The sequence below is a fragment of the Aquila chrysaetos genome, chromosome 24 (assembly GCF_900496995.4).
Source record: "Aquila chrysaetos chrysaetos chromosome 24, bAquChr1.4, whole genome shotgun sequence".
Taxonomy (NCBI): domain Eukaryota; kingdom Metazoa; phylum Chordata; class Aves; order Accipitriformes; family Accipitridae; genus Aquila; species Aquila chrysaetos.
In genome coordinates, this window is record NC_044027.1 from 14,377,984 (window position 1) to 14,404,020 (window position 26,037).

At 56.0% G+C, this 26,037-nt stretch overlaps 1 long non-coding RNA gene across 4 annotated transcripts in view; it reads left to right on the forward strand.

The window, feature by feature from the left end:
* LOC115335367 overlaps window positions 1-25,433 on the forward strand; it is a 94,513-nt gene extending 69,080 nt beyond the window's left edge. For all 4 annotated transcript variants that reach the window (XR_003921420.1, XR_005931364.1, XR_005931365.1 and 1 more), the window contains exons 2-3: window positions 6,540-6,631; window positions 25,132-25,433. This is a non-coding gene — a long non-coding RNA (uncharacterized LOC115335367). The remainder of the gene's footprint in view (window positions 1-6,539; window positions 6,632-25,131) is intronic.
* The last annotated feature ends 604 nt before the right edge of the window (window positions 25,434-26,037 follow it).

Sequence of the window (26,037 nt, forward strand, 5' to 3'; positions counted from 1 at the left end):
GGCCATAGACATCTCCCTCATGGCTGGAAAACCAACTGTGTGGTGCTGCTTTATCCCAGACCCGAGCAGGGTCCCAGCGGTGCTGCAGGGTTTGGAAGCCGAGGGGCAGGAGCAGGGTGCCCAAGCCCAGGGTTGCCCCGGTCCGGGCTGGGTTATGGTCTGGCACCTCCATCCCATTCACCCCGTGCTCCCTGCCTGGCATGGTGGGAGCCCCTGCCCGCAGCTGCCCCCCGTCTCGCACGCACTCGGGCAGGATTGTGGTGCACCGACCGACCCTGGCCCATCACCCTGCACTCCTACTGCTGCTATCTGCTTCCCCATCCCTCCTCCTCCTCCCTCTCCCTTTCTCCCTTTGCCCTCTCTTCGCTTCTCTTTCTCTCTCCACACCTGCTCCTCTCCTTCCCTCCCCTTTTCTCCTTCCTCCTCCCCTCGCCTCTCTCTCTATCCTCTTATCTCATCCCCCTTGTTTTTCTCCTCTCTGCCTGTCCGGCTGATTTACATGCACGCTGCGTTGAAGCAGCTCAGCTGGATCTAATGCCTCCTGCCGCGAGGAGCAGAGCCATCTCCGGACTCAGTGCAGCACTTCCCCGGGCAGGGGCAGGGAGGTGCTCTGTGCACCCCACCGCCTTGGCCCACGCTTTGGCTCCTTTCTGCATTGCCTTTTGCTCTTCATCCCCTCTCCTTCCCTTCTACACCCTTTATCCGACGCTGCTGCCCTCGCTGCTGTCTTCTCCATCTCCCCTGCCAGGTCCCCGACCTGTGTGCCCACGCTGCCCAGGTCTCCTCCAGGGTGGGTGCGAGAGGATGGACCAAAACCCTGCTGCCAGCCCGAGAGCTGGGGGCTGGTTTGCTGTAACTGGTGCCATTCCTGTGGCCTTGGCGCTAGTATTGACCTGAAAACCTATTGCTGAATATTCCCAGGTGGAGCCCGTGGGTCCCCCATGCCTCTGCCTGGATCCCGTGGCCAGCGCGGGAGCCCAGAGCATCTCTCCTGCACTCTTGTGGCCCTTGTTGCTCGCAGAGCGAGGATCGAAGTGCCCACGTTATTCCCTGGCTTTAATCACTCCTGTTTCCATTCTGCTGATTTGCATTTCCGCAAGAGGAAGATGCCCTGATTAATATCCCCTCAGAAGAGCTTTATTGCGATGGCTCCTGCCTCTCTAATTGGAAAGTGGTCTTAACCTTTCATGCAAGTGGCTGGGATGTTCCGTACCCGCTAGAAGCCCTGGGAAGGGTCTCGCTCATCCTGAATTTCAGGGGAGTGGGAGGTTTGGAGGATCCAACTCTGCCTCTGACGTGGGGCAGGAACCCCTCTGCCCAAAGAGAGCACTCCTGAGCATCGTACCCCTGATACCAGGGGATGGGACCATCCCCAGCACAGCGAGTTGTCTGGATGGAAATTGAGGGGAGATCGCAGCAGGGGAATGTGCTGGGATGATCCAAAACCAGTGAGCACCCAGTCAGCCCCAAGCAAGCAGCTTAGCGCTCCCCAGCTCACACCCACATGCTAAGTAAGGGCCCATCAAGGAGTGCATCCATGTGGTGTTGATAGAGCTGTTCCTGTTTACCTTCCCGCAGCCGGGAGGCAGGATCCGACCCGGCAGCCGGGATCCTACAGCTCTTGCTCCCCGGGGAGTCCCAGGCCCACCACTAACCCGCACTGGCAGCTTGAAAGCCTGCCTTGCACTTAGCTGCTTTATGATCTTCAAAGGCTCTGAATGCCCAAGGAAATCAGACCTCATGCCTTTTCTTCCCCTGCAGTCCCCAGATCTGGACTCTCATGCAATTTATTATCCCCGACACGTGCCGCTCCCTCCCCGGCTGCGCGTGGGGAGGGAGCATCGCTCTGCCGCGTTTCTTTGGGTACCGGAGCTGGGCCACCCCGGCCGCGGTGCGAAGCTGCTGCTCCTTGCACGCTCCCAATGGCTTCCCACCCCGTGATGCTGAAGGCAGGGCCAGGGAGATGCGCCAGCGTAGGCACTGCCGACTTTGTCCCGGCTTCCCAGCAATGCGCCCGCCGGCCGAGGCTGGCAGCTGCCTGCTCCAGGCGGGTCCCTTGGTCCCCTGCCAGCGGGTTTTGCTGCTCCATCCCTCCAGCCGGGGATGTCGGACCTGCATTGGTGGCTGCGGAGCCTGTTTTGCCTGTGCCCATGGCTGTTTTATTAAGACCCCGACTTGCCTCCCGGGTGCTTTTACCTCCCCTTCCCCAATCCCTCTCCTTCTGAGGTTACAGAAAAGATTTTTTTCTTTAATTATTTTTTAATTTTGGTATTTAAGCTGGTTTAGCAGCTGCAGCAGTGAGTGTTCCTGATAAACAGCCCGGGAGATCCAGAGAATAATCTCTCTGCTTGGTGACGGCAGAGGCGCCTATCGCAGCTGCTGGCAGCACGCAAAAAAGCCGTCCTCATCCACTGCCTGCTCTATCAGCCCAGGGAGGGGAGAAATTGCCTCCATCCTTAATCACAGAATTTGAAATCCCAGCTAGTCTGCACCTTTTATTCTTCAGGTTCACAGGGTTTTGCCGTGTGGGCAGGGGGAGAAATAAGCAGCTCTCGGATGGGAGCAGGAGTTGGAGAAGGGAATGGGAAGAGGTCAGGCGAGCAGCAGCTCCTCTCCCTTTGCTGGGTATCTGCTGGACTCGCCACCCCGTGACACTTTCATGGCACCTCTCTCTTCAGGGAGGTGGGTTAAGGCTGTTTTTTTAATATAGAGTCACAAAATGCCGTCATCACAGGCTAGTGTTTGCTCCGAAGGTTTGCGTAACACTGCTGCGGTTGGAGAAAGTAGGTGCACTGACAGACATGCTTGCCGGAGCCCTAGTGCTGGGGCAGCTCCCTGAGAAGTATCGGGGAAATACAGTAAAAAAGGGTGGATGAAAGGATAGAAAAACACAGGGAAGAGCCAGAGATGCTTTGTTCTTGCCTCAGATAAACACCAATGAGAAAGATGTTCAACCTTGTCCATGTTATAGATCAGGTCAAGTAAAGGAACTGGGTTTGTGGCATAAGAATGGCCCAGATTTATATACATTGTCCAGAGAAGCCGATATGCTGGTGTTGGACTGCAAGATACTGCAGCCTAGCAGGTAATGAACCTCTGTCTAGAGGACATGTGATGCTGAAGCCATAATATCTGTTAGGGGGTAGTTCTGGGGTGCAGGTCAGGGCTGGACATACCCCAATAACCCCACAGTGACTGCAAAGCAGCAGGTGCCTCTGCGCTCTGCTCAGCACCGCTAAGTGACAGCGTGGCACCCGTGCACGTGGGCTGTCGCTGCTGACGGTCTGCTCAACCCAACAGTGGAAACACAAACGCCCGCCATGCTAGAGAGTGGTGTCGGAGTCGCTGGAGATTGCCTTTAATGAGACAGATAAAGCAAAACGAAAAGCAAATTAAGACGCAGGGCTGTGGGAGCTGTCTTGAATGCAGTGCCGTGACTTTCCTGGAGGGAAGCTGAGGTTGCAAATGGTGGCAGAGGCACGGGAGAGGCCATCATAGGAGATGGTCATCTTGCATGGACTCAAACCAGAGAGCAGTTGAGTCCTTTCCAGTGCCTTTTGCAGATATCCTACTCCTCTGCATCCCACTATGGGATACGAAGCAGACCCCCATGTCGCACCTTTGGTCTGAAGGTGCATGAAGAACGCTGTCAGCATAATCCCCTCTCTGCTCCTCTCTCCCCCCTTCTCCAGTGCCTGAGGTGGGTTTTGAAAGCCCTGCAGTCACAGGAGGCAACTTTCCAACCGCATCCCTATGATGGTGATGGAAATCACCAGCTGCCTGAAGCAGGGCTGCTGTGGTCCAGGGCTGCTCAGGACATTGGCAGTCCATCCCAAACTTTCCATTGAACTCAGAGCATCTGAGCTATTTCTGTAAAAATCCTGCGCTGGGTCAGGAGGCAGGAAAGGGGCTTTTGCTCCAGCCAGATCTGTTCTTGAGCAGAGACTGTTTAACACAAAACCCCCTCCTGTTTCTGAGCAAAAAAAAAACGCTCAGGCATTGACTATCAACGTGAGCAGCATTGCTCAGGCAAATGGCGTTTACACCCTGAAGCCTTCAGACTTTCTAGATTTCACCTGCTTCTCTGCAGAAACCCCTTGAGAAAATGTTACCGAACAAGGCAATACTTGGGTGGATAAATTGCCTGGAACAAACGAGCTGGAATTCGTACGATCCCATTCTTCATGTAAGAAAGATGTCACTCCTTAAGCAGTCCCTGGGGAAAGTGCCCACCCTGGGGAGCATCACCCCAGGCTGCCTGTGTTGGCCGTCTCCTGCTTTGGACTGAGCTGCCTGGGTTTCCGTGCACTGCAGTGCTTTTTACCATCCCTTCCCAGGAATCGTGGGGGGGAATCGGAAACAGCAGCAAAGCAAGTTTTCTCCCCCTTTCCCCCCGCTCCAGCCCTGGGCTGGAGGGAAGGGGGATGAGACTGGCTGCTGAACTGGGGTGTCAAAAGTGAGATTTGGTGCTGTATTTTGCTGGTGCTGTGGGAGCCGATCCTGCCACCAAAGGCGTTTTGGGACATGTACCCTCCAGTTGCCATTGCTCGTCCGTCTCATGGTGCAGCTATTTCTGCCTCAACTTTCCAGCAAGCTGCCTCCAACGCTTCCCAGTCTAAAACCACGCTGGTTTAGAGCGCCAGTTTCATCCCTGCTTCCATGTCTGATTTGCATATATTTGCATCGCACACAGGTTTCTGGGAGGGGAGGAGGCACTGGAGAGGCACATCCTTTATTCTGGTTGGGTTTTTTTTTTCTTTTCCCCTTTCAGCAGATTTGTATTTATTTATTTAAACCCAGCGCTATTGCTCTGAGGGGCTCGCTCTTCACTGGGTCCCATGGGTGACTCAAAGGTGGACAGAGATGCCGGGCTGGTGCCCCCAGGCCCCATCCTGGCATCTTTGCTCTTCCCCCAGCCCCATTTCCAAAAGCTCCTCCTGGTCCCTGACCACTGCAGAGCCACAGTCATGTGTCCACAGGTCCCCAGACTCCCCCCACGGAGCACTGGTCCCCACTGGTGCTGGTCCAGCATCCTTCTGTGTTGGAGAACGGTGGATTTAGGGGGAGGTGATGGGCAGGGGGGAATTGGCTTCTCAGGTCTGTATTTTTCCAGTTTTCCAGCCAAATTGGAAATGCAAACAAACCTGTCTTCCCCTCCAAAATCCAGGCAGGCGGAGCTCTCGGTTTTTTGGCAGTGAATCTTCCCTTCCAGGGATGCTCTCAATGTGAAACGCCTCTGGGACTGAATGCAAGCCGGGTGTAAACTTACTGGAATTACCACGCACTATAGGCAATTGCACGGGGCCTGGCGCTCACCCGTCTTCCCATGGCATCTCCTCTGGCGCGCTCTGCTGCTGCCTGGCCTGGGCAGGGGGGTACAGGCTTCCTCGCCCCAGCTCCTGCCTTGCGATGGCCTCGCGGAAGGGAAATAAAACTCAGTTTTCCCCAAGGTTTGCTGTTTTTTCCCTCTCCTCTCTGGTCCCTCTCTAGGTTTGGTTGCCCCCCCCGGCACTCCTGAAGGGCTGGTCCAGCTCTCCCTCCCTTGGGATTTGCCACTTCTCTTGGGAAACAGCAACCCCTTTCCCTTGGGATGGGTTTCATCATCAAGGCCCCATCCTGAGAAGGGAATCTCTCATTTCTCTCCTGCCATAGCCCCCCTCACCTCAGGGTGCCGGGGAGGTGGGCAGCTGGGGTAGTACGTGTTCAGGAGAATGTGGTGACCCCCAAACTGCTCCATCCCTGCGGGCACCCACTGGTGTGAACCTCCAGGAACCGGGCAATGGAGCTGATGCATCTCAGTGTCTTGGTTCTCGTTTGCTGGTGTACTCAGAGAGATTTGAGACTGGGTGTGGGGTTTACCTTACGGGCCATCGTTTCTGATCTTCCTCTGAATTACGGTAATGTGAACCTCTCTAGGGATATTCCACACATGCCCTGTGCTGGGTGAATTCAAGGTGTGGTTTTAACAGAAATTAAACTGATGCATCCCCCCCAACCTTATGTGTTCACTCCTTTCCACATAAGCTGTGTTTCTTCCCAGGTCCTTGCGCCGTGTGGACTGACTGTTGCATGGTGAGAGGGTTACAAGCTGGGTGGGATCCTGGGCTGGCTGGCCGGGAAGACGCACGGTGTCTGCATCCCTGGTGATGCTCGGGGACAGTCCTGCCTGAGGGCTGGGCAGCCTCTTTCCTCTGTGGGGTCATCCTGAACTTGTCAGTCGCAGTCGTCTGACCATCCCTCGCGGGCAGTAACACTGCTGGGGTACAGTTAATATTGCTTGTCGTAAAGAACTTTAAACAAGTGGGTCCAACCAACTCCTCTGCCTGCTTCTCTGTCCTCCTTGGCCTCAGGCATGTCCCTTCGTGTCTCTGCTATGCTGTCCTTTGCCGAAAGAGGGATGGGGTCAAGGTACCTCCTTACCGGCTTACCAAGGTAGAAGGGCAAATCAGCAGGAGAATATCATGTTGGGGTCTTGGTCTGTCACCAACTGGGCTGTGCAGACACTGGACTCCCTTCAGCTGCATTTCTTCCTCCCCCAGGGCAAGATGAGAAGAGACCAGCCCATGTGTATGGATGAGGACAGCAGGACGGGGAAGGTGACAGCGGCCATTAGCACATAGGACAAGGGGAGGTAAGGTGCGTGGTTCCTGGAGCGGCGAGGTGTAGGGCGTTGGGATGTTGGGATGAGAGGGGACCAGCCCTGGGCACGTGGAGCCTCCTGGAATATCTCGCACCTGGCTGGGGTTTAATTTTTTATGCGAACTCCTGTTTGCAGCGAATGTGACGTTGCGGTTCCTGGTATTGCAGAGTGCGGAGGCGAGCTGCTGAGCTGCCGACTGTGCTGAAAGCTGGCTCTAACCGAGCAAGGGGGAGAGCCGGCTGGCTGCGGCTAGCACGGCATGGCATGGCTCTGCCCGCCGAGGGCTCTGCCGTCCCTGTGCGGTGCTGAGGCACCTGGCCAGGGCTGCGTGGTGGGCGGGTGGGTGCTCGGTCGTCGCCAGCCGCAGCCTGGGTACGCAAGATCTGGGCTGCCAACGCAGTAGGGCTTGGCGGATCTCCATGCTGGAGACCATCTCCTTTAAGACCTGGACTCGTGTTATCAAACCCCTGAGCATCCTCCGGGGTGAGGGCCACAGAGCCCCCCAGTCCGGATGGGGATGGGGAGGTGTCTCCAGCGCAGGACACAGCCCGCTTTTTGCTCCCATGCCCTCTCACTTGTGAAGCTTTCCAAGCTGCCCAGCTCAGAGGCTGTTTGTCTTCAGCTTGACCGTTCCTCCGCCTCCCCCGCCTGTCTCCTCCGCTTCCTCATTCTCGGTGTCGGGTTGAGCAAGAGCAGAGCGGAGCCTTCTCGGGATCAGGGTGAGGCCGGGGGGGCCTCCAGTTCCAAGTTCCTTTTTTTTTTTTTCTCTATTTTTTTTTTCCTCCTTCTTCGCTCTGCACACAAAGCTGGGCTATGATGAAACTCCAGCTCTGTCTTGCTCGCAGCATTCATGCACGGCACATGCTGGAAATAATTGTCCTTGGTGGAGCTCTGCAAGCTTCAGAGTGATTTAACCGAAAAGAGGTGGAAAGGAGTTTTATTTCTACATGCTGTGTTTTGGACTCACTGCAGCCCCAGGTTCATCTACAAGCTGGATCGGAGGCAGGAGTGAGCTCGGGCTGGATCTGCAAGCCCTGTGACCGTGGCCATGTAGTTCCAAGCCTGAGTTAACGTATCTTGCCATTCAGCAGCACTTACTACGTTGGGCTTGACATGGCTTTGATCTGCTCAAGCTCAAGCAGAGCAAGCCGTGGCTGCCTGCAATGCCCCACGTAGCACAGGCACCAGTACGGGCTCGATGCAAACCCTCCTGTTGGTTTCTCCAAGTTTGGGATCAGGTGCTGCAGTGGGAATTTTTGTAGGTGCCAAGTCGTGCTGATAAGGGAAATATGTTGGATGCACACCGCGTGTAGAGTATTCCTCGCAACCTGGCCTCTCCTTTATGTGCCTTAAATAGATCGCAGATGATTTTGCAAGTCTTGCTTTACATTTTCTAGCTGTACAAACTAGCTGGGGAATGCCTGCTAGGAATGTTCTGTCCTTTGCATTATTTTGATGGGCAGAGGGAAGCTGAAAGAGGAGGGTTGGCTCCAGGACCTTTTGGAGGTGTTTGGAGCAAGGATTTTGTCTGACCTGTGTTAAGGAAAGGGCCTGTCTTTGGTGCAGAAAGACAGGGCAAGGACAGAGCAGCCAAGGCCACCATAATACCTCTTTGAATGAGATTCTATCTTACCCAATGAGAGCTCCCTGTCCTGACCTCCAGCATGTGTCAGCAGGAGTTGCATGTGGGGAGTGTGCGCTCAGCACCGTTCAGGATATAGCTCATTCTTCTTTGGCTTGCTTGTTAGTCATACCAAGCTCTCCTTCTCCTTCTCCTCCAATTCACACAACAGTACTGCAATTTGTCAGGCTCTGTTGTGGAATATCTGTCCACAAAAACATTTTGTTTTCTTCAAACTTCCTTTTCTTTCCAAATGGCCAACCCATTCTTCTGTGACTCTCCATAGATTTCTGCTCTCGGTCACCAGGGATCTCTGTTATTGTCCATCTCAGCTGGCTTAGTACTTTGCGGTTGGTCAAGGTCAGATGTGACTGTTTTCTGATCCAACTGGAGAAAAGCCCAAATCCTTCTGCCTTGAAAACTTGGGACTGGTGGCACAACCATCCACCCCTTGGTGAGGAGGACCTCCTTGCCACTGCTTTTTTTGGTTTCACCAGCTTCTGTTTTCTAAGTGCCAACTGGAGTGAGGAGCAATGTGCAACCTCTAAACAGTTTTCTTCTACCAAGTCAGTAAGATGTGATCTCACGTGTGCTCCTCCGGGCTGTGCAGGAAGAGGCTTTTGCATTATTTACTCTGTTTTGGAGCTGGAGCCAGACCTGACCCTGGTCTTTGCTCAGCTGACGGCAGTAGAGGTGGGAGCGAAGCCCTCCCAGTAACACCATCGGAGCCACTGGAGCTGGGCTCAGGTTTCTTCCCAGGCTGGTTCTCATGGCTCAGCAGAGTCCGGCTGTGCTCCTACTTGGTGTAACGCTGACACGGGACTTTTTAGCTCAGCTCAGCCCTGGTGTAGCTTCCCCAAACACCACCCGCCCGTGAGGTTTTGTGCTCAGGGCACTCGAGCTGGCCAGCCCTTTACAGGCGCTCGGTGGTGAGGCAGAGCCAAATTCTTGACTTCTGGCCCTTCGGCGGTGGCCGGGGTCAGCGTGGGGTGGGGAGGAGGAGGACGAAGGCTGCAGCGTCAGCCCCGTTTGTTGTCCCCCCCCCCCCTCGCCCGTGGAAACGGTCCCAGCGAGGCTCTTTGCCCGCTGGCAGCCGGCTTTGCCCCCATCCATCCTTTCTCAAGCACAGAGCCTGGAGCGGGGGACCCCATCCAACACCCGCTTTCCTCTCCCCCTCCCGCCACCCGCATCCCCCCAATTCCTCCCCCCCCCCCCACCTCAAAAATCTTGCATCGCCTCAAAAACCCCACATTCTCCCTGGCTGCTTTTTCTTGCTAACCTCTGCTTGCTTTGCCTCTCCTCCCCTCCCTCCTCTCCATCTCCCTCCCTCCCTCTCTCTGGGGGGAAAAAAGGTCATTGCGCAAATGATTAGTCAGAGCTCAGTTGCTGTAGCAACCGGCTGCTGGAACTGGGACAGGCGTGCAGCGAGGACAACTGAGAGGTCGAGCATCAGCCAGGGCTGGGGGAGCCCAGCCTTTGTATTTGCTTTCAAGAGCCGGGGAGCCAGGCGGTGCGAAGCCCCCAGCTCCACGCCACGAGTGGGGCCCTTTCACCAGCAGCCCCCAACCACTCGGCTGCGCTTTATTAAATTGCCAGCATCTCGATGCCAACCGTGGAGTCGGTACGGCCTCGGCGTTTCTTCGGCGTTCTCTTGGCGTGGTGGCGACGTCCTTCGCCGGCGGTGCCCTCTGCACCGCGAAGGAGGCTCCTGCCCTCGGCGGAGCGGCCGTGGAGCCGGACACGTCGTGGTTTCCTCCCCGCGGCCGAGCCTGGGGGAACGCATGCCGCTGGGGTTCAGGGTTCCTTGTCCTCTTGCAACATCCCACACGTGAAATATGAAGCCAAGTTCCTCCTGATCCTGCACGAAGAACCAGGCGTTAACTGTGTCCTGCCCATTTCCAGTTCCAGAGCGCTGCGGTCCCTTTGCCTTCATTCCCCAAGCAGCTTCAAACGCAGACTCTTCCGAATTCTCCTTCTTTCCTCCCTGCCCTAAACTCGAGGACAGCAGCTCAGCATGCAACATCCATGGGCTGCTTGGCCTCGGAGTACAGGGCAAGGGCTCTTCTGGGGATGGTCGGGCCACACGCACGGTGGTTTTCACCATCATGGTCATGGTCTTCAAGTGGTTTTGTTGCTGAGGCTGCTGGATGCGGACTCGGGACCGTGCTGTGTGGGCTCAGCCTGTCCCAGCCAAGTCCCAGCCTAGACGATGTGGCTGAGGAAGGCTGGCAGCAGAGCTAGCAGGGGTGCAGGCAGGGACCCCCTCCAGTCGTCTGTTGGCTGGTGGGACCTGGTGCTGGGCTGCAGAACTGGGGAGGGTGGACCCCATCTCAGTCCTTGCCCTGGGCAGTGCTGGTTTTGCAGCACCACAGCTCTCCCCTGCAGCCCCCAAAGCGCTGCTGCATGGGCCCTTCAGGGGACCTCCACCTCCTTCTGGTGTGAACGGGGACCTGTTCCCACCATCAGCTCCCTGCTCTGGGGCACATATCGGTCCTGTGCTGGTGTGGGGCGGGAGACCCCTGCCACTTGACTGTCTCCATCTCTGCTGTTCCCCTCGCACACCAGTCCTTCGGGGCCTGAAGACTGGTTTATCTGCCGGCGTGCACTGCCTGGGTCTTTGAGCAAACTGTTCTTTGCTCTTTGTGTGTTGAGCAGTGATTTGGGGTCATGCTTTTCTGGGGCGTGTGTGGAGGGTGAATGGGCCTGAGGTTGCAGAGGGCTTTGAGACCCCCAGAGGAAAGCACGGGGGAGGAGTAGTGCACTGAAGTGGTTGGAAATTGGTACAAGTGCTGCTGGGGAGGGGATGTAAAACCTTCGCTTTGGGAGAGCTGGGTGAGCTCTGGGCAGGATTTCGGGGATGTCTTTGGTCTCTTGCTCAAGGTTGAGCTCTGCACATCCATCTAGGAAGCTGTGGGTTGGCGTCCTCAAGCCTAGGAAATTATTTTAGTCTGAGTTTGTGGGAAACAGCAGGAAAGGGCTATGTATGCAAAAAATGGCTTCCAATAAACATGCTTCCTTTGGGAGCAGAGAGAAATTGCTGAGATGTGCTGGAAGTCTTTTCACTTTCCCGGGACTGTCCTTGATTGCCAAGAGCAAGCCAGCCACGCACCACGGCCACGCTGCCGCTCGGCGAGGTTCGCAGCCCTGCTCCAAAAACCCACGTCCCCAGCTCTCCATTACCCCGCAGGTGGAGAGGGGCTTTCGAGGGCACCGCTCACTCTGCATTGCCCACTGATGCTCCTCTCAGTCCTCTGAGAGGTCCTCCAAACCTCTTGAGGTTTCCCTTGGCTCCCAGTGTTTCCTTCTTTCCTTCTTTTTTTTTGAAGCCATGTGATTGCAGAGTGCTGGCAGAGGGGTTTGCTGGTTTAAGGGTTTCTTACGTCATGGCTGCAGAGACAAGCTTAGCAGCATGACGTCAGAGTGGCCTACAGGCTCAAAAATCAGCAAGGAAATAAAAGCAAGCCAACTGGTCTCCTTTTTTTTTTTTTCTCTTGCAAATCTCACTATTTTAAAGGCTGTTCCCTGATTTTTCCAGAGTCTGGAAATCTTTAGGATCTCTGGATGCTCAGGATTGGCCATGCTGTTCCCGTGTATTTTTTTGTTGTATTTTCCTTTGGAGGTGGTGAGTAAAACCTGCAGATTCAGTCCAGCCGACTAATATTTCATGTTATCGCAAATGACAAAAGAAAGGAAGAATGAATGAATGTAAGGCCTCCAGGAGAGGGACAAAAATCCCTGTGACTCACTCAAACACTCTATTTTTGAGCCTGAAAACACAAAATGGTGTCTGTTCCCTGCTGCCCCTTGCAATGGGCTAGGAGACCATCACCATCCGGAGTTGGGGCTGCCAAGTCCACAAGCTATTGTGGACTCCCATGGTGGACTATTTTCTTCTACATCTCTCCTCTCAGCCCCCTCCTCGCTCCTGAAGGACCCTTAAGGTCCAGATTGAGAGATGTTGTGCTGGTGTTTGAAGGGATCAACCTTGCCCTGAGCATCAGCGAGCTAAAAGAAGGGTGGAGAGGACATTGAGGCTTTTTTCCCCTATGGATGATATCCAATAGAGACTTCAAGTGATGAGCGCTGTCTGTGATTGTTTGGGAGCACATCCCTGACCATGTGAGAGCTTACTGCTTGGAAGGGACATAAGGGGGGAGAGCTTGGGGACATCCTAGTCCCTCCTCGGGCAGTGGCAGAGGTGATGCAGTCCAAGGGGATGGGGAAGCTTTTGGCAAAGCAAGCGCTTGAGGTCTTACCCATGTCCCAGAGGCACCACTCTTCATTGGGACCCACCTGCAGAGCAGGATGGGACTGTTTGTGATCCCTGGCTGCAGAGCAGCCCCGGAGCAGGGCGGGATGTGACCTAGGCTGGCAGAGCCTCTGCTGAAAGGAGCAGCTGGGCAGGAGAGCACAGGGGAGAAGGCACGCAGCCCTTCCCTCAGCTCTCATCTCAGTAAGCTTGTGTTCTTCCAAAGAAATGTACTGGTGGAGCATTTGTCAGTGATTGCCATTGAAACGGGCAAAAATCTATAACGTGGGGTCAGGCCCCTCTTCTGGGCTCTCATGTCATGAGATTCCCCCCACCTCCTCCCTAAAAACCACAGGGAGCAGCCCCCGCGCGCGGCATCTCATCTGGCTGACACGGCTCGGCTGTAGCCCGTACCGGGAGGTCGCCGGCAGATGTCGGCTGTCGGTGGCAAAGAGCTGGAGTGGTGTCCTGGGGACGGCGCAGGTCCAGGCAGCTCAAAGTGACCCATCACCGCGGCTGCTCTGATGGGCGAGTGCCACGTGCTGCCGGCACTGCCGGCCCGGGCTCTGCCGTGGCGGAGTAGACAATGCTCCTCGCTGGGGTCCGTTGAGGGAAATCCACCACGGAGTTAATGCGTGCTCTCCTTTCAGTCGTCTTTTGTTAACAGGTTTGGCCTGGTGCCACGTGGGGAGCGCGGGCAGGCAGTGCTAGAGGCCAGCGGGGACATTTTTTGTTCAACATCGTGGCTCCTCGGTGGAAAGGACGGTTGGCCGAAACGGGACACGTACGAGCGCAGTGGTCACTCCGCCCGCGGAGGAAGCCGGCTGCTCTCTTCGGCATTGAATTCCCTGGGGCTTTGTGGGAGCATGAGGAAGGTGCTTGCTCCCAAACCCTCCTGGGGGTTTTGCTTGTGCCGCAGCAGATTGCTGCTCCCGGTGTCAGCTGAGTGGGTGCTCGGGTGTCCCATCCGTAAAGCCCAGGAGAGATCTGCGCCCCACTCGAGATGGGGTTTCCCTCGATTCAGCAGCATTGGGGCACTGGGTGGCCAACACGAAATGGCTCCTCTGCCCAACCTGGGCCAGGTCCAAGTCCTGCTCAGCTTTGGTTAAGCCCAGCATTGTGAGCAGATTGCCAGATTTGGCCATCTTCGTCTGCTGGAAATGCTCCCTGTTTCACCCAGCCTTTGTTTCCTCCCAGCTCCTCGTTATTTTTCATGGCGTTTCCCCTTCTTACTCTTATGCTGCTCAAGGGTGTTGGTGCAAGCTCAGCTTTCGGGCTCGTGCTTGTTCAGCTGAACGCTTATCTGCGCGAGCCGGGTTATTTCATGTGCTCCCCAGCACGAGCGGTCCCTGATGGCAAGGCTCAGCCCTGGCTCGGCTCTGTAACAACAGCCGAGAACAGCACGTCCACGTGAACCCAAGCCCCAAAACGGCCCACGGGGAATGACGCAGCAAAGGTGAAATATCAAAGGGAGACGGGAAGTGCATGGCAGGAGCAGGGGAAACGGAGGAGAGAATAGCCGGAGCTGACCTCAGCAGGGCGGGAAGCCCGGCTGCACGCATGGAAGGGAAATGGGAAAAGGATACAGCTGGGACCAGCCACGGCACCCGCGTGCTCTGCCCCAACGGTGTTGCCGCTTCCCACTTTTCCCCGGGATGGGCTGGAGGAATGGGGCGGCTCAGGGCTAGCCCCCAGCAGACCAGGGCTCCCAGAGGTGCCCACTGGGAATTGCAGTGAACGCACCCGGCGGGGCAGCTTGGGAGCTCGGCCAGGAGCCACCAAACCGCCACATGTGACCAGGGATGCTCTCGGGCATCCGCATCCCCTTGTGCCAGGAGCTGGCTGCGAGAAAGTGGCCCCAGTCTGGTGATCGTCAGCTCCGGCCCGCTGCAGATCCGCCCCGGTGCGCTGCCAACCTGGGTCCCCGGGTTTGTTTAAAGGCGGCGCGGGGCAGATCACGTCCTTCCAACCTTCCCCGGCAAGTAGCGAGAGCCGGCGGTGTCACCACGATCAGGGCCGCCTGTCGAGAAGCGGCACAAGCCGTCCCAGGGTAGCTGCTGTCCCTTCAAGTGCTCTCGGCTGTGCCCAGGGACCGCTGACATTTTTTTTTTTTTTTTTCATGTGGAGTTTTATTTTTAGCTGGAAAAAACCCAGCCTTTAAAAAACAAATGCACGCAAAGTTTTCATGAAAAATTCTCAACATAACGGGATTTTTCTCTTCTTTGCAAAACTGCCGGTGACATTTCTAAATGAAGGGTTCCTCCTGTCCTTCTGCTTTTCCCCCCTCAATCTTCAGTGACATTTCTCCCTTCCCTAAGCTGCCCTGTTTTCCTCCCCAAGATATGCTCTTTCAGGAGGAGGAACAGCAACTATAAGGACTGTTTTTTCTGGAATGTTGTTTTTCAAAATAAAAAAAAAGGAACATGTAGTAGAGAATTTACAAAAACATCCCTTTTGAACCCATTAAAATGGAATGGGATTAATAATTTTGGTTGTTTCCCCCTTCTTCCAGCTAGTTTTCATCTGTCTTTAGCCTTTGGTGTGGGAGAACTTGGACAGTAAATGGCAGAAAGCAGCTCCCACTCTTTCTTTACTCAAGGGAAGGATTTTTCCATGCCAGTTGAGGTCTTCCTTTGGGGCTGGAGAGGAGCTTGTGAAGCTGTTGGCACCCAAAAGCCAACATCTGGAGGGGTTCATGCTCCCGACCTTCTCCTCTCTCCAGTGGAGAGACGTTCAGAAGTCATCATCAGGGCTCTGTGGGGTCCATGGGGCTGGGGGAAGGCTGGGCTTGACCCAGAGGTAGTTCAGGGTGGATGTGAGGACTTTGGAGCCAGACAGCAGAAACCTCAGTTCCTGGGGTCTGTTCCCGGCCCTCCAGCAGCATTGCCCAGGTGACCTTGGAGAAGTCACTTTGTCCCTCTTCACCTTCATTTCCCTACCTGGGAAAGAGGAGAGCACTTTCTTTTCACCCATGGGCTTAGGCAGGTAGTTAATACCTTTTGATTGCTCTTGAGTTGCCGCAGGGATTTGATCAGCCACCATTGACTCGGTTGGAGCAGAGGACAGTAGTTTTCCTTCCAGGTTAGAACTACATTGGTTGCTTTTCAAGAGCAGCTACTGGTTTCTCAGAGTTGAAGGCACTGGAGGTGGGGACGCTTCTGTCCTTAGACAACATGGCTCTCTGCACCTTTTTGGCACCCAGAAGCATCCAAACCAGCAGCTGCATTGCAGAAATTTATCCTCTGTGGTGCATCTGAAGGTCTCACCTGAAGGTCTTCACACAGCTTGGCTGGGGACATGGCACCACGGGGCAGAACTCTTTGTCCTTAGAAGAAAACACTTGAGGCCATGGCAGGCTGAGGTCGCATCTTCCACTGTGAGAGTCTGGGCTTGGCGGCCCTGATTCAGCCACCCAAATTAAAGTCATTTCCCAGAGATCCCATTGGAGCAGAGGATGCTGCTCTGCCTCAGGTACCCAACCCATCGGCTGGGAAGGGGACCCGCTGGGGGATGTCTAGGGAAGGGGCTGGTGCTCGTGCGCACATCTGGTGGGAGCCGCTGCCCATCTCTCTTCCCAAATCGCAGGGGAAATATCAGGGCTTGTAGGCAGCGGCTGCCTGCAGCCCACGTGAGAGCCTTGCAGCCCCCGGCCATGCAAAGCTGGAGCAGGGAAGAGGAGCAAAGCAAACATGCTTTGTCCAGGCTGTTTATTTTGTGCTGGGGTAAGGGATTTTTTTTTTGTTTCAAACATGCAATGAGTGTGTTACTCAGCCATGACTCGAGAACTTGTGAGCAATAAAGTCATCCCGAAGTCTGCCAAAAAAAATCTTCTTAGCACACCCACCTCATCACACGTTCCCACTGTAGCTACTTTAGTGCGATCTGCTGCTGAAAGGCGGCTACCTCGTGGGGAGGCTGCGATAGCCATCTGCGAGCTTGTGGCAATGGCCCATGGACAAACCCGTACCCATCGGTGTCACCTGCCTGGTAACTGGTGCTGTTTGCCAGCGGCACCGCAAAGATAGTAGGCTGGGGTTTGCTCCAAAATCCAAGCGAAAACAGAGCTGAAAGGGGCTGTGTAGTCTGGTGTAGTCTTCTTCCTGCAGCCTGGGCTGGGTCTTGGGTTTGGGATGTTGGTTTTGACCCTTTGGGATCAAGACCTGACCTGAAACCCCCAGGAGGTGGAGAGCCATGGACATCTTCTTCCTCCTGCCCTGCACTGACACAGCTCCCTCAGGGCTGGCTGGATGCGGGGTGACTCGGGGCTCCAGAGCCCTACACCGGCCACCGCTGCAGTTTGGGGTGGTGATGAGCAGTGTGGTGCATCCTCCAGGCTGCGGGGAGAGTTGGGATGGAGGCACGCACCACTGAACAGAAGAGTGCTGTTGGAATTGCCTGAGAAAGTGCATATTGATGCCAAAATTCACGTTGTTGGGGGCTGACCAGTTCTCTGGGTGAGGAGGCAGGGTGCTGGGTCCCCGCGTGCGAGAGCCCTTGCCCTGGGGCGGCCACTCCGCATGTGGGGTGGTGCAGCCCTCGCTCGGGCACCGGGTCCAAGACCTCTGGGACTGGGATGCTCCTGGAGCTGGGTATCGGGGCTTGCTGGGGGGGGGGAAGCCCTGCTCTTTTGAAGGCGGGAAGGATTGTGGTAAGAAATAACCCCATACTGGTGGGGTGGGATGCAAGGGACGGCGGGGGAGACACCCCATCATCCCGCTGGTGGGCAGGAGCTGGGGGCAGCGGGGAGGTGGGTCCGGTCAGAAGCTCCTTGCCTGAATTGCCGGGGTAAAAGCCGCCTCCGCCAAGGCCTCCTCTCCCCACCCCTTCCCCGCGCTGGGGCTCTAAATAATTGATAACGCTGATAAATAATAGATCTTGTATTTGCTCCTTCGCTTTTCTCTGCCGGGGCGTGTGCGCTTGCAGCCTGGCGGTGCTGCATTAGGGTTACGGGGATGGGGAGTGCGCGTCTGTTGGGCCGGGGTAGGGAGCTCTGCAGCGGGGAGAGCATTCCGGGGAGATAAAGGGCTGGTTTGATGTGTGTTCATGTGGCGGGGCTGTTTTGCCTTGCATGCCTTTCTCTTTTGCTTTATTTTTTTCCTGGAGTGAAGCCTGGCGCCAGCAGTCTGGAACCAGCCTGACAAGCTTTTGAGTTATGGAAAGGGGGAGGAAGGGGGGAGGAGAGAGAAAGAGGGAGCGAGAGAGGCAGGGAGGAGGAGGGTGAAGGCAGAGGGAGGCAGCTGGGATGTGGATTATTAGGGGAGAACAAGAATACACACAAGAGGCTGGTGGGGTGAGGGCTGGGGGCTACCGGGGCTGGCGGGGAGGGGACGGAGCTGGCTTCTAGCAAACCTTTCAAAGGAGATTTTTTTTTTTTTTTTTTTTTTTTTTTGCATGGGGTGGGAGAGAGGGGGAATTGAGTCATTTTGGGCATGAAACGCAAACCTCGCCGCGTCAAGGAACAAGGAAGTTTTTTAAAGCGCCAATTAAAGGGCTTGGAGAGGTCCGGGGCTTTTAAACAGCCTTGGGAAGGGGGGGTCCTGGCCGGCGTTCAGGCTGCCGTCCCATCAGGACATTCCTTTCTGCTGAACGCTGCTGCTCCCGGCCCTCTCCTCCTCCTTTTCCAAGCTGCCGTCAAATCCTTTCCAACTCCCGCGTCCGAACCCAGAGAACTTTGCTCCGTTTCATCTCACGCCGCCTGCCTCCCCCCAGCCCCGGGCTGCGCTCGGCGCTTTGATCAAAGCTGCCTGCACAGAGAGCCCCCGGACCCCCACGCTTCGCACGCCCGGGACGTGGGAGCCAGCAGCCCCTCCAGGGGCTGGCATTGCCAAAAATCCCCCCCCTGGTTGATGGAGACCCCCGTCTGCCATCACCTCCCCGCTCGGGGAAGGCAGCTGCTTCAGCAAATTGGTAGCTGCGATGCCGGGAGGAGGAGGGCTCGGTGCCCAGTGATGGGGAGCTGCCCCCCAAAATGGGAGAGAGTGAACGTGCCCCGTGGGGGCTGCGAGGGGGTACGTCGGGCAGCACGTTTGGAAAGGTCCCGCCGGGGTCCCCACGCCTGGGATAGCCACGTGGCGCCCACGAGGGCTGCTCCTGCGCTACGCCGGGGGGGTTCGTGGCACCAGCAGCAACGTGGCTGGAGTCCCAAGCAAATCCAACGGAGCAGGGGTATTGCAGGCAGAGGCTGGAGCAGCTCCGTGGCACACTTTCCCCCCCCAGACACCCCCTCATCTCCTCCCATGGATGCCCAGCGGCAAGAAGCATAGGAGCGAACGCAACCTCGCTGTTTCAGCCCGTCGTGCCCACCTTTCGGAGTGGGGAGCAAGCCATAGTGTGCCGGGGAGCACCGTGCCCGGGCTCGGGGGGGAAATCCAGAGCGCTGGCGAGGGGACAGGGATTTGGAGCCTCTTTGCAGGGGCTTTGTTTGGTTTGGTTTCAGCATAGCCTATTTAACTCCAACAACTGGCGAAGGTTGGGGAGAAAGGAGCTCTTTGTTAAAGGCTGAACAGCCCCAGGTCTTTAAGTCAGCCTGTTGGAAGAGCTCTGAGAAGTTGAGATAGCCTAGGGATGGGCAGATTTTGGGATGGGCAGATTTCACATCGCTCGTACCTCTGAAGTGAAGCATGAGAGTGAGGGTTCGCGCACCCAGCTCCCAAAGAAAAGCCTAGCAGAAGCCCTGTAAAGCACCACCACCATCTGCCAAGTCTTTGTCTTCACAGAGGAGGTGGAAGGGGGAACACCCAGTTTTCTGAAATCTCCATTACAGGTTGCCTATGAGCTGCAGCTCTTCAGAAAAAATACTTCTTTCTCTGGGTTTCCAGGAAGCAAAATGTTGCCCTCCGCTGTTTGCAGCGTAGCTGGAACAGAGAGCTCGCTGCGTCCGAGCCCGGCCAGCATTTTGCTCCGGTGTCACATCCTTGGTGGTGGCCAGGGCCGGGGCCTTTGGGGAAGGACAACTCCTACCCAGCCCGTAGATGCTGCAAAGACCTGTGAGAGGTCCAGTCATCCTCCGTTCGCCACCACAAACAAATGCCTCCCATTCTCGGCGTGACCTGCTCCCACCCTGGCACCTCAACACAGGGCCGAGACATGGTGGTTGGCCATGGGTTCGGTTGGGTTGGGTTCAGACTGAGGCGCGTCAGCTGAAGACCAGCCTCCTCGCACTTCATGTTTCACGAAATAACAACGCCAAGGAGTTCAATTGTGCATCCTTGGTCCAGTTCCTCATTTTCTCCCTTTTCTTCTCTTTCTCCTCGGCGACTCTTTGAGCTCTTTCTGGTAACTATAGAGCTATGCTGGCAAACTTGTCCTCCAGCTCCTCCTTGCTGGAGCTGCAACACAGATGGATCCATAATGCCAGTTGTCTTTTATAGGCCTCCAACATCTAAGTGCTGAGGGTCTTAAACTAGTAAATGGAGGGAGTGACTACTCTTTTCTGTAGATGTGGAAACTGAGGCACAGGCATCCAGGTGAAAAGAAGTCAGATTTTAAAGCCAGGTGACACGGTTTCACTTGGAAACCTTTGCTGCATTGGCTTCCTTGGCATCTCTTGAGGTGCTGCCAAGAGGGAGGGGACCCTTTTCCCCTTCTTGCCCAGAAGGAGAGCAGGAGCCGGGGACAGAGCTGGGGACACAGCCCTGTGGCCTGTCCCCAACCCATCACCTCCCCGCTCGCACAAGGGGCAGCAGGCGGAAATAAAACACAATTCGGGGCTGGCGGAGTCGGGGAAGAGCGAGATGAGCCTTGGTGGGGAGACCAGCCTCACCTTTCATATTCTAATGCCTTGCCTTTGCCTGATTTGTGAGCTCTCGGGAGTCCTGCTGGGAATTCGCTCGAACGGAGGCACACGCCGCCGTCCCTCGGTAAATTACACAGAGATATAATGAAGGAGGAGAAATCAGTTACTCTGTGACTGCGGCTCCCCAGGGGACCTTAATTCAAATATTTGTGGAGCTGAGCAAGTGGGGCGTTGGGGAGCCGCTGAGTTGGAGTGTCTCTCGACAGGTTGCTTGCAGGTGGTTGGCGGTGGGGAGGCAGCGCTCTGGGCTGCAGGATCCGTCCCCAAAGGGGCTTCAGGCTCTTGACGGTGCTTTGGGTGTCATTAGCCAAGAGAAAGATGCTGGGGGAAGGTGGGACTGTGGTCTGGCTGCGGCTGCCTGGAAACTGGAGGGGACCTCCAGCCTGCAACTGGTGGCTGTTGGGATGGGGCAGCGCCAACGGCTTTGAGCAGCTCGGGGTGATGGGAGCACCTGCACATGCTCTGCATCGCCCCAGCACGGTCCCTTGGGAGGGATGGGGACAGCGACCTGGGGAGGCGACAGCCTGCCCCTTCTGTGGTTTCCTCCAGCAAGGGAGGAGCAGGGTTTGCAAAGCCAGGCAAGCTCTCTGCTGCCCGCGTGGGCGCTGTTTTCAGTAATGAATATAGAAAGGGTTAAACGCTGCATGGCAGCGAGGAGCAGGCAAACCCCACATTGCTTAACTGAGGAACGAGAAATTCAATTTATCTCCAGCTCCATCACCAGCCTATTCCCTCTGTGTTGCCCTCAAGCCAGGCTTTCTGCCCTCTCTCCTCCCAGGTTATGCCAGCGCCGTGGACCTGAGAAAAAAAATGGGATCCAATTTGCCCAGCCAGCAAGCTGCACCAGCAAACAGGGCACAGCCGGGCGGGGGTCACCCCCTCGCTGGATACATGCAAGACCTGCTAGGTCCCACTTCACCCTGACGGCCAAGGCTGTAGCTCCATCAAGGACACTGTGGCCCCTTGGCTGTGCCGTGGTGCTCTCGTCTGCTTCAGCAGTGGCTGCTGGGGACAGCTGGGGTGCAGGATGAGCTGAGATGCAGGGTGCTCGGTCCCCAAGGAGAGGTGGCGGGGTGGGGGCTGAGGGCAGCTGCGTTCACCCCGTGCCATTCTGCACGGCCACGCTCTTCTCGTGCGGGTCCTACACCATCACCCCAGCACTCAGAAGTGATGCTGTTGCCAGGAGTTATGCACGCGAGCGTGAGCACACGCAGACGTGTGTGTGTGTGTGTCCCCCAACCCCGCACCTGCTCCTTGCACGCCCGCTCGCACGTGCGCCAGCTCTCCCGCTCCCCAACGGGCCGCTCTGCTCATGTGCCAGCATCACGCCCCGAGTGCGTGGCAGTCACATATGCGCGCACACATGCTCGCTCCCAGCCGGAGCGCCGCTCGGCATCCCTAAGTTTTGTCTCTGGATGCCGGGGCCGCCACGCGCGGCGGGGGCAATCCTGCTCCCACCCGCCCACCCGCACCCCAAGTCGTGCCACCCGCCGCTGGCAAGCACGGGCGCCCTCCCCGCGCCACGGCCCCTTGCACGCTCGGCGCCTTCGGGGCTGCATGCACACGCGGCCGCGTACGGATCTGCAGCGTACCAACTGTTGGGAAGGAGAAGGAAAAAAAACCCCACAGATTCAGCCGAGAGAGGTGGGGGGGGGGGAGAGAGAAAGAGAGAGAGAGAATGACAGACTGCAATCCCCCTTGAGTGCCTAGCCTCATGAATATTAATAAGGTGGTAATTAAAATGCAGGGACACAGCAGGACGGATGCAGGCGCTGCCTTCGGAGCGCTGGGAACGGGGGGAGCGCGTCTTTCCAGGCAGGTTTTGATTCCGTTCTCTGATGAAAAGAAGAAAACGGAGCCTTCAACTTTAATCAGTTTAGAGTTTTTTTGACACGACATATCTTTAATTGCTGATATTTCTGCTCTTCTCAAACCTGGCTCCACCGACTCCAGTCTAACCAGAGATAACGAACCACGCTGAAGTGCCGTGGATTCGTGCCGTATTTACGCCTTGACTTGTTTGCTACTTTCCTGGGGTTTCACCTCTTTGCCTGGGGTCGGAGGGCACAGCCCTGCTGCCAATTGCCTCTGCAGCCAGACGTGGGGGCTGGAAATGCAGCCCGGCATCTCTTTGTCTAACCCCCCCCGCCCTGAACCTCCCCTGCGGTAGCCTTAGGGAAACCTGCCTTTTTTGGATGGTAAATCCCTCTTCTTGGCCATGGCTGTATGGTGAGCTTGGAGTTGGACATGGTGCCACCTGGTCTGGGTGGTGGCGGATGGAGGTTGGGGCCGTGGGTGGTGGCAAGGAGAAGGCTGGGTTGGGTTGGGTCGAGTTGGGTTGGGTTGAGTTGGGTTGGATTGGGTTGGGTTGAGTTGGGTTGGATTGGGTTGAGTTGGGTTGGATTGGGTTGAGTTGGGTGGGGTTGGGTTGGAAAGCAGGTGTCTTGAGAAGAGACTCTGTTTCCCCTCCCCAGAGGAGGTTCCTCCAGTGTAAGAGTAGAGGTGGCTGTTGGGTTGTTGAGTTATGATTAAGGAGGTCTAAGTCTCCTTCAATAACCAGGGTTTCGAGGTTGTGTGAGGGTCCTGTGAAGGATGCACAGGGCAGGCTTAGAGGACTGTGAGCAAGGTGAACAGAAGTGTTCATCCTTCTTGGAGAAGATAGTTACTCCAGTGGGTCTGGTCCATTGAGGGAGTACCATGTTCCTGGGAAAATGAATGAAGAGCGTTGATTGGTGCCCAAAGGGAACGTGTCGGGTGTGGGAATTGGACCGTGTCAACCCAGAACAGGGGTTTAGGAGGCATTTTCTGGCAAAATGTAAAGGGAAAAAAAAGAACCTGCAAAATACCCCATACCAGTGCAAATAGTTGTTTTAGGTAAAGCCAGAATGTTTGGTTTGGCCTGGAAGGTTTTTGTTTTGTTGTGTTTGGGGGTTGCCTAATTTTAATTAGATCTCTTCTTTTACATTGAAATCATTTTCTGAACTGAAAAAAAATAGATTTGTTGGAATGAAAAAGTCAAAAAGATTCTTTTAGAAAATGCCCAAATACAACAATTCATCATGCGAGTGAGGGAAGAAGATGGTTTGACATCTTCAAAGCCTTCTTCCCTGCCCAACACAGGTATTTCTTTTTTTCATTCCAAACAATTTTTCAGCTTCACCCTGAGTTTTAGGATGATTCAGCCTTTCTGAATCTTCAAATTTTTGGTAAATGTACTGTTCCTCCAAAACCAAGCAAAATCCCCCTCATCTCTTAGAAAGATGAGAGTGACCAAGTGAGTAGGGCACAGCACAAGTCCCCTTACAGCCCCATAGCTGGTGCCTCCATGCCAGGGTTGGAGCTGGCCATGGAAGGACACCCCATGTTTTCCGGGCAATGGAGGCACTCCTGGATCATGGATGGAGGATAAGGGCTTTGCCCCACCTTGGAGATATTGCATTACCCAGAGAGCGACTGTGATGTTTCAGGGAGTTGTTGCGATGTGGTTCTTTGCTCCTGCATCCTCCTGGGTCCAGAGATGCGTCCCAAGAGGATCTCCTGGCCTTCAGGCTAAACTGCACTCCTGCACTCCCATTTCTCCCTCCCAAGCTTTGGACCTTTCTCTCCCCTGGGAGCGTGTCCTTGTGCTTTGCTGACCTGCCTGCACAGAAAGATGGAAAAGGAGAGCTGCAGCATCCTGGAACCCTTGAGATTTTGTTGTCTGGTGGGCCAGGGTCGGAGGTGTTTGTGTAACAGGGTCTTTTCCATCATGTGTCTTTCTGCAGGGATGTGGGTTGCCCTAATCTACGGGGGGTGCAGCGGGCTGGGTGTCCTGGGCCCTGCCCCCCGGCAGGCTGACATCTCCCTGTTGTGCTGCTCCACGGCAGGGAAGCAGCTGATCCAGCTTTGGGCTTTACTGAATTCAGCTGCTGGATCCGTCTCCTTGTTGCTCCGGTTTTCCTCATCTGGGGCAAATAATTTCCCGTGTGGAGGGATGGCTGGTGAGCCCAGGTGCAGGTAGGGGTTGGGAACTGAGCTGAACTCCTCGGCTGGAAGGGCACCAACCCAGCTAAAGCCGTTTGCTGAGAACTGGCTTTTTGTGACACCTGTGTGAGCCGTTCCCCTGCAAAGGAGAGGGGGGTGACACCTCCCACCCCCTCCCCGGGGACATAGCCCTTCTGCAAAGCTGTCCCATGCCCTGCAGCAGCGCAGGGTGGCCCTGGGAACCCCCGGAACCCAGGGGGTTGGCTGGAGGGTGCAAAATGGGTCCCCTTGCTCGAGGGATCAGCACAATCCTGACTCCTCCATGCTTATACCAGGGTGAGCCAAAGCTGGGGTTGATTTGGGGTGAACTGCCACAAAGCCAGTGAGTATATGTCCAGTCTTGCCCATCAGGGTCTTTGGGTTTTAATGGTGTTAATGCATTTCGGGGTGGCAGGGGGATTCTTTGCTTGTCCCTTCTTACCTTTTAATAGATTGGGTACTATGGCTTGTGCCTGGGGTTGGATGTCTCCTCCCGAGCAGGTAATTTTGCAGGAGTGGCTGTTGAGTTGGCTTTCCCTGGCCATGCTGTAGCTATGAAATGTGAGGGTGTGCTGGAGTCCCCATCAGGGACAACGGCACACAGAGGGGACAGGCAGGTGAGGGACGAGGAGATGGGAGCTGCAGGGAAGACAGCACCCATGGAAGGGGCCACCTTGGGATCAGCCGGCCTCAGCCAGGGGAGCTGGTGGAAAAACAAAGCAAAGCTGCTTTGGGTGTTTAGTGGGGAAAAAAATTATTTCTCCTCCTGTTTTTTTTTTTCTCTGCTTCTCCTCCTTCATCCTCTCCTTTCTCCTTTCCTGCAGTGCTACAACAGCTCGTTGGAGACAGGACAAGAGGAAGGTCTAGCTGGTGTCTGAGCCCCACTTCACCCCAAACCTCCCACCGCTGCCATCTAGTCTGTGCTGAAAAACTTTGGGAAATATCAGGTTTGCCACGCAGATGGGGTGACGGGGCTGGGGCACTGCGGTGGCAGGGACAGCCCCAGGTGGAGCGGACAGCCCTGGGTGACAGCCCTGGGAAGGACGGGAGTGCAAAACCCTATGGTGGATGGAGGGAGAAGACATCGCTGTGCTCTTAACAGAGAATTCAGGTGGTGAAACACAAACGGGACCTGGTGACTTGTGTGGGGAGCAGAGGCTGGGCTGGGGCTTGGCCGTGAGGAGCGTGAGAGGGAGGGTACAGGATGGGCCCCAGGTACCACTTCCCGGTGACACCCGGCCAGCGGTCCCCGTCACCCCCGAGTCACATCCTGCTTGTGCTGGCTCGCGTCTCATCCTGCTGCCTGCAGTTTCTCAATCCTTTTCGCTCCCGCCAGCATTTCCTTGCTGCCAAGGTTGCTGCGGGGCCCGTGGGCAGGCAGGGCTGGGGGGAGCTCCCGAGGCACCGGGGAATTTAGGATGGGGGAGCAGATGGGATTAACCTTGCTCGCGCAGGGATGGTCGGAGCCTGGCCCCGCTCCATCTCCTGCCATCACTTGCTTCATCCCCTGACCGTCGGCTGTGTGGGGCCACAGGGGCTCTGTCTGTGCATCTCCTGGTGCACGGCGAGGGCTCGCAGGTCCCCCTCGCATCCATCCTGCTGCCTCAAGCCCCAGCAGCCAGGGCAGAAAGCCGAGGTGGGAGTGAGCTGGATGCTTCTCCTCCTCCTCCTCTCTCATGCCCCGGGTCCCTGCACCGGGCAACGGCTCCGCAGGGATGTTTGTGAGAGCC